Source organism: Pristis pectinata, chromosome 5, assembly GCF_009764475.1.
Source record: "Pristis pectinata isolate sPriPec2 chromosome 5, sPriPec2.1.pri, whole genome shotgun sequence".
Lineage (NCBI taxonomy): Eukaryota > Metazoa > Chordata > Chondrichthyes > Rhinopristiformes > Pristidae > Pristis > Pristis pectinata.
Genome location: NC_067409.1, coordinates 44746913 through 44756735, shown reverse-complemented (window position 1 = coordinate 44756735; position 9823 = coordinate 44746913).

Below are 9823 nucleotides of genomic sequence, written 5' to 3'. Positions count from 1 at the left end.
CTTTGCAAATATTGTAATAGTATCTGCCTCCAGTACCTCCTCCGGCAGCTCGTTCCATTTATTCACCAACCTCTGGTGTAAAAACTTGCCCTCTCATCTCCTTTAAATTTTTCCCCTCTCACCTTAAACCTGTCTCCTCTGGTTCTAGACTCCCCTGCCCTTGCTCTGGGAAAAAGATTCTGACTATCTATCCTGTCTATGTCCCTCATGATTCTATAAGCCTTGATAAGATCACCCCTCAGCCTCCTACATTTCAGTGAGAATAAACCAAGCCAATCCAATCTCTCCTCATAACTACAACCCTCCATTTCAGGCAACATCATGGTGAATCGCTTCTGCACTCTCTCCATTGCTACCACATCCTTCCTGTAGTGTGATGACCAGAACTGTACACAAAACTCTAAGTACAGTCTAATCAATGTTTGTGCAGGAAAATATATTGAAATGTTTTAATGAAAAATACCTGTATATATTTCAAGTGTCTGCGTTTGTGCATTGTGACTTTCGGTTGGAGACAGTTTGGAAGCTGTTTTATTATCACTGTAGCCATTTCAAGTGTGCATTGGTATTCTGATGGTGATGCACTATACATTTTTGAGCTTGGTACAGTTAATCATACCATTCTCTTCTAGTGTCCTCTTTAGCTAGCATCATGGAATGGCATTTACATGTCTTAACTTGTATCTTCCATGAAGCCACTGCTTCACCGTGTATAGCTTTTTCCCTGCTTCTGTATTCCCATCTGGAGAGATGTTGCTACCCATTCCACACTGCACAAGAATATTTTCTTGGGTTGTGTCACCCACATTTCACACATTGACATGTAGTCACATATCACCTTTGTCTTGATGCCAATTAGTTTTATCATCCCTGTGGTCTCAGGATTGGTATTGGGTAGCAAGTTTGGAATACGTTGTATCTTCCAACTGACTATTGAGATCAACGTCGCCCTCACCATTAACTCTGGTTTCATTAGATGTCCCCCATCCGTTGCCACTCCTGAAGGCTAAATAGTAACTGTGCAAAACTCCATCTTGTTCCATCTGTAGTGGAGCTTTTCTCTCCCTCTCCCACTCTCCCACTCTCACACACACAGACTATTACACGTAAGAGGATATTTTTCATTGAGTTGCACAATGTTAATTTTTTGGGTAGCTGATATTTTTGAGCTCACCAAGATCATTGAAGTCAATACAGCTGAGAATCAAACTTTCCAACCCACTACTAGCAGTGAGTACTCTTTCATTAGTTACAGTAAGGTCAAATAATGGATGAAGGTCCTCATTTTGTCTCTAAGTTTATCATGCTCTTATTTTTACTCTGTCCCAGAAGAAGTGCTAGTAGATTTCTATTCCCAACGGCATTTGTTATTGTTATCTTTGAATGAGGACATGTTTCTTGTGCCTAATTGAAAGCAATATTTTTCTCAGGAGCTGGAGTAAAACTGGCCAGATCCATAATACTGTGAGTCATAATAATAACACTCCATCATGGATTAGATTCCAAGCAATAGTGTGCCTTTGTACAGCATCACTTACTCTCTTATTGCACTTAGTTGTTCTAGTGGCACATGGCTCATAGTACATTGTAGCTAAATTGTTCACCATAAAGTATAATATAATCTCAAGTAATGTTCATCCAACTTGTCAATGAGAAACCCCATGGTTCAGTTACAGAAACTGTGGATGGTAAACTGCAACTTGTTGGGCTTAATTTGAATTATAATGTTAATCAATGTTGCAGTGTGTCAGTTCTGCAAGGTGTATGAGATCTCTGATTATTTGTTACAAGGAATTAGCTACAAAGTAGGTCAGTGTGTTTTCAAATCAATTTTTTGTTTAAAGTACCAAACTTATATCTTATCATTATAGGAATTGCATTAAGCTGTTATGATAAAGCTTTCAACATACATAACAACAGCTTTGTTATGTGGCCTTAGATAACCATGTTTTTCTATTTCATTATGCTGTACTTTGAGGGTAAATACTTCATTACACACCTTTTCTAACATGCAACATGGATTGGTCCCAATGGTTGCTTTGTAATGAGGGTGGAGCATATGTAGTGATACACTGTTAAGGGCAAGGGTAATTTTATGGTCTTCTACCTGTTTGAAGTGGCTAAAACTGCAGGATATATACTTCCCTAAATAGCACATATAGTTGGCCAAGCTATGAGCTGCAATATAATCCCTTACTGGTAGTTACAGGCTGTTTATGGAAGATTAAAAGTAAGCATCTGTCAAATTTAAGGCTGTGGTTTTCCAAAAGTGGGGGTAACTGCTAATCATGGGTTTAAGTATTTGATTCCCAGAAGTTCCTTTAAACTTGAGCACCTGTTGCAGCCACAGAAGAAGCTCAACTTTAATTGAGGCCTGCAGGGGGTACATCAAAAACATAACATTATGCAATTCAGCTGCTCTGAATGTTTGTCCATTTGATAAATTACCACATCTGTTGGACAAAAGTAAAGCTTGCAATGACTCAGAGTTTGAAGCAACCATCTCTGAAGTAAAACTTAAGAAACTTAGTGGCTGCAAGTTAGATCCAATTGGTTCAATTTGAAACACTTGAGCTGGAGGTAAATTTTGTGTTTTTGCAGAAAACTTTTGCTAAAGTATCATCAAGGTGACACATTTGTGAGGGCATGATGAGCACAGCCTCAGATATTTTATGTCACATACAGCAAAATAAAAATCATTTGGTGGAACTGAAACATGTAGCCTCCAGATAATTGTCCACGGCTCAGTTAGTAGCATATTCACCTCTAATCCTTCTCCTACAACATTTTAAAAGTAGTTTATTTCTTTTAGAGCACCTTGCTGTATATGGAAGCTTACTGTGTACAAACTGGCTGCTATGTTTCCTACATCACAAAAGTGACTATATTTCAGTAGTACATCGGTAGTAGTATCTGGCCCATTGATTCTATGTTGGTAATTGGTTTATTATTGTAACATGTACCGAGATACAGTGAAAAGCTTTTGTTTGCATGCCAACCAGACAAATCATTCCATACATTAGTACATTGAGATAGTACTAAAAGAAAACAAAGCAGAATGCAGAATATAGTGTTACAGTCACAGAGAAAGCGCAGTGCAGGGAGACAAATAAGGTGCAAGGGCCATGATGAGGTAGATTGAGAGATCAAGAATTTATCGTATGAAAAGCCCATTCAAGAGTCTTGTACTGTCAATCTACTTCCCCCATCTATTTCCCTATTTTCTCTCTCAAGCCAGTCAACTCCCTGCTCCCCCACCCCATGCACCCAGATTCTCCCACTACCCACCTAAACTAGGAGTAATTTACAGAAGCCAATTATCCCAACAACCAGCAGGGCTTTTGGATGTGGGATGAAACTGGAGTATCTGGGGACATCCCATGCAGTTACAAAGAAATGCGCAAATTCTGCAGAGATGACACTGGAGGCTAGATCATACCTTAGAGCTGTGAAGCCACTGGGCTGCTCCTGGTTCAGTAATAGAACCAGAGGTATCTGTCACTAGGACTGTTTCTTTTTCCAACCTCCACTGAGTTCCTCCAGCATCCTGTTTGTTGCTCCAGATTCCAGCATCTGCAGTCTCTTGTGTCTTCAAATAACCTCATAGTTCTGAAAGCTTCTATGTTCCTGACCAGATGACAAATGGGTAAAAGCCCAGGTAGACTGCCATGGCAGGCTGTACAGCAAGACACCTGTGAACACCAGGGAAATTATGTGACTCTATTAAGAGATGCTTCAGACATGGTTTCACTTACAATTATTAAATTATAAGTATTTAATTATACTATTACCAAAATTCTCGGGATTCTGGGCAGGTCCTGGTGGGTTGGAAGACAGCGAATGTCACGCCACTATTTATAAAAGGATGTAGGCAAAAGACAGGTAACTATAGGCCAGTTAGCTTAGCGTCTGTAGTTGGGAAAATGCTTGAAGCTGTCATTAAGGAAGAAATAGTGTGACATCTGGATAGAAATGGTTCCATCAGGCAGACACAGGATGGATTCAGGAAGGGCAGGTCCTGTTTGACAAACTTGCTGGAGTTCTTTGAGGATATAAGGAGCACAGTGGATAGAGGGGAACAGGTAAATGTTGTATACATGTATTTCCAGAAGGCATTTGATAAGGTGCTGCATAAAAGACTTGTCCATAAGATAAGGATGCATGGAGGTAATGTATTAGCATGGATAGGGGATTAGTTAACTAACAGAAGGAAGAAAGTTGGGATAAATGTGTGTTTCTCTGGTTGGCAATGGGCGGGGTGCCACAGGGGTCGGTATGGGGCCCACAACTGTTCATGATATACATTAACGATTTGGAAGAGGGGACCAAGTGTAGTATATCTAAGTTTGCTGATGACACTAAATCAAGTGGAAAAGCAAATTGCTCAGAGGATGCAGAGAGTCTGCATTCCTAGGTTAAGTGAGTGGGCAAGGGTCTGGCTAATGGAGTACAATGTTGGTAAATGCGAGGTCATCCACTTTGGAAGGAAAAGTAGAAGATCAGATTATTATTTAGGGTTTGTTTGGGGTTGGGTGAGATGTTAAAAATTTAAAAGATTTTAAACTTGACCCTAATCTGATTGGAATAATGACTTCTATTCAGTTGGTCGCTATTAGGAGATGCTGTTAAATGATGTGCTCTCCACCCAAATGCCTTGTAGTCTCTTTAATGAGTAGCAAAAGGCATTTTAATTAACAACCCTTAATGATCCTCCAGGCAGCAGTTCCTACCACACATTAACTCCTTTACCCCAAAGGCGCCTTGCTGGAAATGCAAGCAATACTGGTACTGCTGCTGAAACTCCACTCTAACTTTTTGACGAACATTGGGATCTCAATGAAAAGTCCAAGGATCCCTGAAGATAGCAGTACAGGAAGATAAGTTGGTGAAGAAGGCCAGCAGGAAGGACATGATTGCCCTGAAGAGGGTGCCAAGGAGACGCACAAGGGATGTTGCCTGGGCTGGAGCATTTTAGGTATGAGGAGAGACTGGATAGGCTGAATTTGTTTTCCTTGGATTGGAGGAGGTTGAGAGGGGACCTGACTGAGGTATACAGATAATGAGGGGCATAGACAGGATAGAAAGAAGGAAACATTTCCCCAAACTGCAGGTGTCAAAAAGGAGACTAGAAGTATCTAGATGAGCATTTGAATCACGAAGGTAGCAAAGGCAATGGACCAAATGCTGGCAAGTGGAATAAGTGTAGAGGGGTAATTAATGGTCAGCATGGACATGGTGGGCGGAATGGCCCGTTTCTGTGTTGTATGACTCTATAATGGAGACATTTTACCATCTAATGTAACAGGGGTAAATTGCCCCATGATGTTTATGATCAAATGGTTCATTTCTACCAATGTCACCAGTTGTAAATTTTGCAAATTCTACTCTAAATTATTCTTGATAAATTTACTACTTTCCTGTAAAACTAAAGTTGAATTGTGAATAGCTTCATCTAAAAACTTGCTTCTGTAAGTCTCTCATCAGAAGCAGTCTTAGGAAGAAATATTTTTGAACTGGTCAACCATTTTAGTTCCTTTGGCTCTGTGAGGTTTTCCTTGAAATTTAGGATAGTCAGGGAGTCTCAGGTTTGAATATACATTATGTTAACAATTTTTCCATTTTGCAGAAACAGTTAATGGAAATGGAAGTGGTCAGCTTCAGAGTTTGAACATTTATTGCAGTTCTTGAGCCAAACATCATGTATTGCACAATTGATTTGGTTTGGCAGAACCTTGTTGTTCTTGGTTCTACATACACTTAAGGATCCCATGAGCTGTAAGCTAATAAAACACTGCTGAAGAGAGGTGAAGAGATTTTTTTTGTGCAAAAAGTTTTTACGATCTGGAATGCATGGTGGAAAAACTGAAATTTGCAGGGCTATGAGATAAGGAGGGGAGTGCACCTAACTGGACAGCTCTTTCAATTAAACAGCGCCAACATGATGGGTTACCTGGCCTCCTTCGGTAGCATAGGAGTCTATGATATCCATATCTTGGGGTACACAGACATAAATCAAGAGGAAATTTTGGAGACCCCAGCAAAACAGGTGATATCTGTGATTGGCTACTGTAGCTTCATTCATATGCACTCATGATAAAGTTAAAAATAAATGAACACAAGACTAAGAGCAGAAGTTCATACCACCCTCAAGTTGGTTCTGCCATTCAGCAACAACAAGGCTATCCTCAACTTCTCTCTTCTGCCCTCAAATCCCACAGAGAGCCCAAATATTTATCAAGGTCCATCTTGTATATACTCAGCAACCAGAGACACAAGAGACTGCAGGTGCTGGAATCTGGAGCAAAAGACAAACTACTGGAGGAACTCAGTGGGTCAGGCAGCATCTGTGGGGGAAAGGAATTGAAAAGATTTCGGGTCTAGGCCCTGCATCAGGACTGAAAGTGAAGAGGGAAGATAACCAGTATAAAGAGGTGAGGAGGGGAGGGGTTAGACAGGGGACGGTAGGTGAAAGGTGGCCCGCGGAAGGGTGAGTGACAATGGGCAGATGGAGCCAGGTGTGGGAGCAGGAGCGGTGGAATTGGGAGACAGCTGCTGGAAGATGATAAATGGGGACACAAAGGCTACAAGTGGTGGAATCTGACAAGTAGGATCGAGTTAGGCCTCACCCTGGCATTGGAGAAGGTCGAGACTGGACAGGTCAGTGTGGGAATGGGAAGGGGAGTTGAAATGGCATTCAGCTGGGAGCTCGGGATGGGCACTGCGAATAGAGCACAGGGGCTCTGCAAATTAGTTGCCTAGCCTGCACTTGTAGCCTTTTTGGCACTTTATCAAATCTTTTTTAAAACTCCAGACATATTACATCAACTGATTGGTCTTTATCCATCCTGCTAGTTATACCCTTAAAAATTCCAATAGGTTTCACAAGCATAATTTCCCTTTTATAAACATCCACCTGACACTTGCGATTTCCTCAATGTCCTCATATCACTTCTTTAATATTTAACCCCAGCACTTTTCTGACTACTGATGATGTCAAGTTAGTTGGTCTGTGGTTTTCACACTTGCTCCCTCTCCCTCTCTCTCGCTCTCTTTTCTTCAATAGTGGTAGTATATTTGCCACCTTTCACCTTTCAATCCACTGGAATTATTCTAGAAGTTATGGAATTTTAGAAAATCGCGAACAATGCATCCACTAAGCGTGAATGTATCAGGAAGCAAATGGAGGGGAAGCAAAGTTTGAACATGCAACTTCATGAAGTTAATTTAAATCTATTGCAGCTTTACATTTTCCCACAATTCCTGCAATGTAAATGATTTTGTTGTGCCATTATTTAATTTTAAAGCAACCTTCCTGGTTTTAAACAATATGGCCTCAATTCTTTTTCATATTCCTAACCGCAAAAGACATTACCTTGTACTGGAAAGTAAACTCATTACATCCCTCACCTTTTATTTTTGATCAGCTGAGTGTCTGACATGGTCAACCACATCACCACAGAGGTGAAGACACCAGTGGAATTTCTGTTGGAGTCATGAGGTGTGCCCATCTTCACAAAGGTACACATGACATTTGATGAAGGCCACAGAGGTGGGGTTGATTAATGGAAAAGGAAAGGCTATCGTCAGACTAATATTAGCCTAGCTGATGCAAAGACTTGTTGGAGAATATCATCTTGCCACAGTTGGATGGAAAAGATCACCACCACAACTGCTTGGAGAAAATCATCTTGTCGCAACTGATTGGCGAAGAGCATTCCACCACAGTGAAACGGAGCTCCTGTTACCCTATTCAGTTGGAGAAGGTCATCTTGGCACAGTTTGTTAGGGAAGATTATCTCACCACAATTAGTTGGAGAAATTGATCTTGGAGGAAAGCAGCAGAATCTTTCATCATTGTAGCAACCTCCTAAGATATTCACTTGTGGCTGGCCAGTTGCATTTGATATTGCACAGGATTATTTCTAAATCATCTCACGAATTGCTTCCCACTTACCAAGAAATGAAGGATATCCATCTGTTTTATGTATAATTCTTTAAAGGTTAAACTGTATACATAAGAACTTAAGAAATAGGAGCAGGAGTTGGCTATCTGGCCTGTTGAGCCTGCTCCGTCATTCAATAAGATCATGGCTGATCTGGCCAGACTGAGCTGCAACTACCTTCCTTTTCCCTATAACCCTTAATTCCCCTACTATGCAAAAATCTATCTAACTGTGTCTTAGATACATGTAATGAGATAGCCTCTACTGCTTCCTTGGGCAGAGAATTCCACAGATTCACTACTCTGTGGGAAAAACAGTTCCTCCTCATCTCCATCCTAAATCTACTCCCCTGAATCTTGAGGCTATGTCCACAAGTCCTAGTCTCACTTACCAGTGGAAACAACTTTCCTGCCTCTATCTTATCTATCCCTTTCATAATTTTATATGTTTCTATACGATCCCCTCTCATTCTTCTGAATTCCAGCGAGTGTAGTCCCAGACGACTCAATCTCTCCTCATAGGCTAACCCCCTCATCTCTGGAATCAACCTGGTGAACCTCTTCTGCACTCCTCCAAAGCCAGTATATATTTTCTCAAGTAAGGAGATCAGAACTGCAAGCAGTACTCCAGGTGTAGCCTCACCAGTACCCTGTACAGTTGCAGCATAACCTCCCTGCTCTTAAATTCAATCCCTCTAGCAATGAAGGCCAACTTTCCATTTGCCTTCTTGATAGCCTGTAGCACCTGCAAAACAACCTTTTGTGCATCAGCGCTCCCAAGTCCCTCTGTACAACAGCATGCTGCAATCTTTTTGAGGGTTAAACTTGACCCCATTGTGTCAGATCCCTGACAGAAGGAGATGTGCCTTGTCCATTAAATGCTTCTCATATATCTGTTGCTAGGCAGTTGCACCATGTTAGAGTGATTCACATTAACGCCAATAATTGCCTTAATCTGCTGCTGACGTTTCCAGCAAAGTGGAGGTCTGACATGTACCTTAGTACCATGAACACTAATGCTAATCCCTCGCAGGAGGAGTTATGTCATGTTCATTTAATGCCTTGTCTAAATCTGTCTTTACCTAAGGGAGTTGCACTGCATTGCATTGTTCTGCATCAGAGTGATTCATGTTAACACCAATAATTGCCTCAATCTGTTACTAAAGTTTTCAGCAAAGTAGAAGACTAGGCTATTGATTTTAATTTGATGTATGGTAACAAAAATAGCTTTTACTGGCAGTTTAATTGAGGCTGGCTGGAACAATTGATTTTTCTGTACTGATAACTAAGTGAAAAATTCTAGCTGGAAATGGTAGAGACATAGGACACATATGATTAACAAGTGCTAAGTGAGCTATTTCCAGGTTTGGAGCCTTATTTAATTTTTTGCAACAAGTTATGGGTGCCAAACAGGCACTCTGCTGTAGCATGTGGGTCACGGAATGTGGAAGATTGGCCAGGCTCTGCATGGAGCTTGGGAGGGAAAGGGGGCAACATTCTTAAGGGGGAGGGAGAGCAGCTAGAAGTCGTGGTACACATTAGTACCAACGACATAGATAGGAAAAGGGGTGAGGTCCTGAAGAGGGAATATAGGGAGTTAGGAAGGAAGCTAAAAAGCAGAACCTCAAGGGTGGTGATCTCTGGATTGCTGCCTGTGCCACGTGCCAGTGAGGGTAAGAATAGGAAGATATGGCATACAAATGCGTGGCTGAAGAGTTGGTGTAGCGGGCAGGGTTTCAGATTTGTGGATCACTGGGATCTCTCCTAGGGAAGGTACGATCTGTACAAAAGGGACAGGTTACACCTGAACTGGAGAGGGACCAATGTCCTTGCGGGCAGGTTTGTGAGAGCTGTTGGGGAGGGTTTAAACTAGGTTGGAAG